General features: G+C 32.8%; 1 pseudogene; it reads right to left on the bottom strand.

Moving 5' to 3' along the window:
- Positions 1-1,795: 1,795 nt before the first annotated feature.
- Positions 1,796-3,481, bottom strand: LOC114378677 (annotated as a pseudogene).
- Between the last annotated feature and the right edge of the window lie 2,519 nt (positions 3,482-6,000).

Raw genomic sequence — 6,000 nt, 5'->3', positions numbered from 1 at the left:
TTGCAAATACAATCACAGCCACAAATCGAATAAGTGCAAACCCAATCACAAACGTAAGTACAAGTGCAAATGGAGGTGCAAATGAAGGATCAGGAAGAGATGAAGGCAACATTTAAGGCGGACATGAGGGTAGACTTGAAGGAAGAGATGTAGGTACAAATACGGATGTAGATGAACTTCTTTTAGACATAAATATTGCTTGACTTACAACAAAAAAATGATTCATTTGTTGTTTGTTTGGTTGGTTTCACTTTGGGTTATAAATCGAGTGTTTTTTTATTATCCTTTGTAAGACTTATGAATGTTGTCATGCATTTGCCTTTTGTTTGAAAACAACACTTTGGGTTACATTTGTTTTTAAGATTTTCTTTGAAAGACTTTATGACTAATACAATTATATAACGTGTTAAGACTTAAAAGATATTAGATTATATTGAAATTTTTAATTATTTATGGGTTAATCCTTTTCTTATTTTTCCTTCAATTATGTTGTGTTAATTTCAAATATATAGTAAACTGTAATAAATAAAATATTTCTTTTAAGTCTATATAAAGTTGGATACTGATAATAACATGCCTTAATTTTTTTTTTTGTGACAAAATTGTGAGGGAATCACAAGCGAAGTATGTTATTTTTTTTGTCATTTGCAAGGGAATCATTGTGAGGGAATTGTTGGGGAAATAGTGACGGGTAATTTTAATGTAGGAATAGCAAGAGAATGGCGAGGGATGCTTTGAAAGGGAATATCGAGAAAATAGCAAGGGATAAGAGTGAGGGAATAATGGCGAATAGATGAGGTAGTCATAAGCAGCAAAGGATTTGCGTGGAAAAATTAGTGAAGGAATAGCGGGCAACTAGCAAAAGATTAGTAGTGAGGGCTTTACAAGGGATTAATGAGGGTTCATTTGTCACTAATTAGTGAGGGAAATGTGTGCCCTCGACCACATAATTCATGAGGGGTTTTATGAAGGAATTGTGAGGGAGGAGTGAGAAATTAGTGAAGGAATTGTGAGGGACTATTTCCATTGCTACTTTGCAACTCATTTTTTAGCAAGGAAGCAAATTCATCACTAATTCATCGTTTGCAAAGGATTGGCAATGGAATTGTCTGTCGCTAATACTTGAATTTCTTGTAGTGAATATATTCCCTTCATTTCTTTTTAAGTGTCAAATTTTTGAAAAAAAAATATTTCTATTTATTTGTCATTTTTAAAGTTTAAGATCACATTAATTATTTTTTTATCAATTATACCCTTACTTATTCTTTAATATTTAATTGTTTTACACATGCATTTATTGTGAAGTGAGAAGAAAAGAGGGTAAAAAAAGAAATCCCATGACTATTTTATTAAAATCAAGAAATTTTATTGTTTTTCTTAGTTTTTAAATAACAATCTTAAACAACTCATAAAAAGGAATTGAGAGTATTGTAAACTACAAAAATTAGACGAAAAAATAATTAAATACAATGTGAAATTCACACAATTTTGTTACTTTTAATAATTTTCAACCAATAAAAGAAAGTGCATCCAGAAAAGTGTATTAAAGAATGTCCCTAGCATTTCTATTTACATTATACCAACTATTTGGAAACTGAAATTTGAGAATTAACAAATGCTTGTGATCAAATTAAACCAAAATCAATCCGCTTATTATTGTGTGCTGAATGGTCTTTCACATGTGAAACAATTTATAATGGGACATATATGCCAATCTCTAACAATTTTCTACAACAGATATGCACCATCGAAGTTTGGAATTAATAATACTATGCCTTCACCACTACATATCTCGTTAGTAAACGTATATGAGGAATGGTTCAGTCCAAAAATCGAGGTTGAATTCTTCGCATGATACCAATGGAGGAACACCATCTTCTTTTGATAAGGAACTATCCATGGTTGATAGTGAAACAATAAAGGTAAGGGAATAGTTGACTCCTTCTGAGGTACTTTCCGTGGACATGGCCGATGAGCTTTCTAAAATATAAATGAAGTAATCACCAACATCGGCGCAAGGGCTTTCAGATTTTTCAAATTGTTGAGTCTCATTTGAATTTTCTTCAAGACTATAACCTGGCTTGGTCTTCAACTTTGATGTTGTGATCACATTGCTCTTTAAGTTCTTTTTAAGGTGGCTATGCCAATAGTTCTTGACTTCATTGTCTTTTCTTCCAGGAAGCTTTTCAGAAATCAAGGACCATCTGTAAAGTTAGAGACACTATATTAATTTTTGGATACTAACATTGATATCTTGTGAGAAAGAAAATTGTATAAGCAACTCCAGATTAATTATCAAAGATGGCATATAGTCAATCAATAGCCGTACATAGTCATGCAGGTTTAGATTAAATTTAAGTTGTTTTAATTTGCTTAGCATGCAAAGGATTAAAATATGATTCATTCTTCAAGTTGAATCACACAAGAAAAAGGTACAAGAAGACAGAAATGCAAAACAAAAATGAAATAGCAAGTTTAGTAAAGCGTTGAAAAAAGGACACGTGTTCTGATTGATTCATACGATTGAATTCGATTAGATAGAGTCATAGAACTCCTCCATATGTAGCAGTAATGGTATAATAAATTAATGAAAGACAAAAGACACTCGATTTTTTTTTGTTCAGAAACCTGGGACTTGTATCTCAAAACGGGAATATGCATGGATCGAGAACCAGAATAGAAATATAAGCGATACTAGTGTGTATGATGTTCGCTTCTAAGGACACTCGAAATTTGAGATTCATATATATATATATATATATATATATATATATATATATATATATATATATATATATATATTATAATTAGTCAATAATAGCTATTATAAATTTTGAATAAATTCTCAAAATTGCAAATTTATACTTATTTCCAAAATTTTGGTGTAATTTGATGATTATTTCTTCTTCCTCTGGGGTGTAGTTCCCGTGTTTTAGATTTGGTCTCCAGTAATTCAACCAACGAAGTCTGCAACTTTTCCCGCACCTTGCTAAGCCTGTAACAAAACAGCGCTGAAGACTCATCAACATGTATATAAAACAGTATAAATCACCAATTAATTGTTGTTCAAGAGTGATAAATCCCAGATATTTTATTTAGTAATCCCAGATATTTTATTTAGTAATCCCAGATATTTTTATTAACTGATATCAAATAATCAAAGTGAAATCAATTGAAAATAAGTAGTACTCCTATAAACTGAGCATATTGATGTGCTCATGTATAATTAGTTGCAAATAATTAATATTGAAACAAACTTTTGACACAGCTCAGTGGTTGACATGCATTTCTATTTTTAGCATTTACTTTGGAGATTCAATCCAATGTTCAACTCCGTACAAATAATACCTGCAAACTTGGGGAGTAGACGCCAATTAGAGTGACCATGTCTCTTAACATAAGCTCTTAACTTCTCGTCTTCTTCTCTAGTCCATGCACCTTTCTAGAGTCCATTTTTGTCATAGAAAGGAGCTCTTACCATCTCTTAAAGATTAGGCTTTTGATTATTGCAAATCCGAGAAAACTAACACAACTCACAACTCCGTATTTAGAATTTCTCATCTTGTTATACTATTTATTGGAAATTATAAATCAAAACGCGTGTCATCTACCGATACAGATAGTTCCATTTATTTATCAATCCTAAATAAATAAATAAAATAGACCGAAACCCATCTAAGTCTGCGCATATAATATTTGTTTACCATCATTTTTATTTCAAAAAGGATCTTGTTGGCCTATTTCTGATGTCACTTAGAAATTACAATGTTAAAATTAATTAATGTGAATGCAGCCAAAGGGTTGATTGTTGGATAATCATGTGTTGTTCGTAAGTAATTTCTTAAAAGTCAGAATGTATTAACAATTATGTTTTATTAGATTGAATGGATCATAAATTAGTTGAAAATGCTTAATGCCTTGGGTATGGCTCAACAACATAATGGATATACGGAGATGATAAGTATTTATAAACTATCTAGGAGACAATTCGACCGAATGGTATTAGAGTCTTATTTTTCCAAAAGAGGGTATCAGATGGTAATTATTATATGAGGACGAGGAGTAAGAGAACATCTTTACAAATGGCAGAACCCACTCAAAAGCAACCTGTTTTGTTAAATTCTACTCTTTCTTACTCCTCGTCCTCATATAATAATTACCATCTGATACCCTTTTTTTGGAAAAATGAGACTCTGATACCACTAGGTTGAATTGCCTCCTAGATAGTTTATAAATACCTATCATCTCCGTGTATCCATTATGCTGTTGAGCCATACCCAAGGCATTAAGCATTTCAGGATAACTTTGATGCAAGATATCTACAGACCATAAGGATAACCCACCAATTGATATCAATATTCGGTGTTTTGATACATAAGATCCTCCAAAGAGGCGAGTGTAGAGCATACTAGCTGGTGAGAGTTTCAAATGATAATCATTATATAACTCAGAGTTTAAGAGAAGAAGGACTTTAGAAGAGAGTCATTTTAATAAGAAGAGAGTATTATTCAATTCCGTGTGCCTCGACATACAGACTCATCCCCTTTATATAGGAGAGGAATGTACACTAATGTACAAAGTCTTATCCGGGGAAGGATAACATTATTACAACAACAGATAACATAGAATCTACTCTATTACAGATAAGATAAGACTCAGTAGACTTAAGATAAGGCAACTTCCAAACGACTGACATGTGACACACAATGACGAGGATAGGATTACGATCATCCTTATCCTGAAGATTACTCTCTTTACAGTACACCCATATACAAGATTTCTTCAGCAGTCACTAGTCTGATCTAGTGGATAATGACAAGTTGTAATGTTGTACCTTTAATCTAGTGAGACTTCCGTACACTAGGTGGTGATAAGGATATCTCTTTTTGTGTAACAATTCCTCCATTAATTGAGCATTGTAGTCTTCCCAGTCTTGTTCTAATGCGGAATGGTCATCAACCAAATCTTCCACCTTTTGAAACTCAGGTTCTAGAACATAAATCTCTGTTCAGATTTGACCATCATTAGTATTCTGAAGTATTATCCTATCAGTAGGATAACTATCCATTGGCCTTTGAGATGAACTTGGTAGATTTGGATCCACAAGTTTGTATGAGTAATTGTTGACTTCACAGAGATGTCTCGCCAGCTGGTTGCGATAACTTTCTTCCAAGGGATATGCTTCAAACGTTCCCCAAATTTGAGCTTCAGTTCTAGACTAGAGTTGTCCTTGCTCCATAAAGTAAGGACAGTGAATAATCACAATAGAAACTAGTTCTCCTATGTGATCTTCTGAGATTCCTCTTTATCTCTCAATGTCTAGAATTTGTTTTAGCTTCATATGCCACCATGCTAAAGGAGAAAACCACTCTAACATTGTCCATAAAAGATATTCATCTTTATATGGATATGTCAACATGTTGTATGTCATCAAATGTTTTATGGCGATGGAGATTGAATATTGTACTGTATTACACCAAATGGCCCATATGATTGGTTCACACAAATCCCACCCAATCTCACAGAACAGTTCAAATATATCTCCAAAGGGTATCTTAGGGTCAAATATTTGTGTTGGAGTGTATTTGGATCTCATGGTTTCATGCAGAAAAGGGAAGTAATGAGACTTAGCATATTCAAGGATTTGTGCAGGAGTATGAGTAATCAATCCTGGAGGGAAAACCTTAATAGTTTTGGTTGTTTCAGATAATGGTTTTGCCATGAATATCAATGGGAAGGAGTGAGTGGAAGTTATCACCTTAACGGTCTTGTTGTTTGGTCTGGATAAGAAACCTGGAATCAAATTATTCTTCCATTTTATGTGTTTCACAGAAAAATCATACCTGGTTTGAGCCTTGAAATTTGAGGATCTGGTGGCATCTTGTTTTTAAATTCAAAAATTTTTGGAAATGATGAATTGTCCATGTGAACCTGAAACTGGTGTTCTCTTAAATGAAAATCAAATTTCTTGATTCCATTTTTTACAGCCAAGGCCTCTTT

Source organism: Glycine soja, chromosome 12 (genome assembly GCF_004193775.1).
Source record: "Glycine soja cultivar W05 chromosome 12, ASM419377v2, whole genome shotgun sequence".
NCBI classification, from domain to species: Eukaryota; Viridiplantae; Streptophyta; class Magnoliopsida; order Fabales; family Fabaceae; genus Glycine; species Glycine soja.
This window is presented reverse-complemented; position numbering and strand designations above follow the sequence as displayed.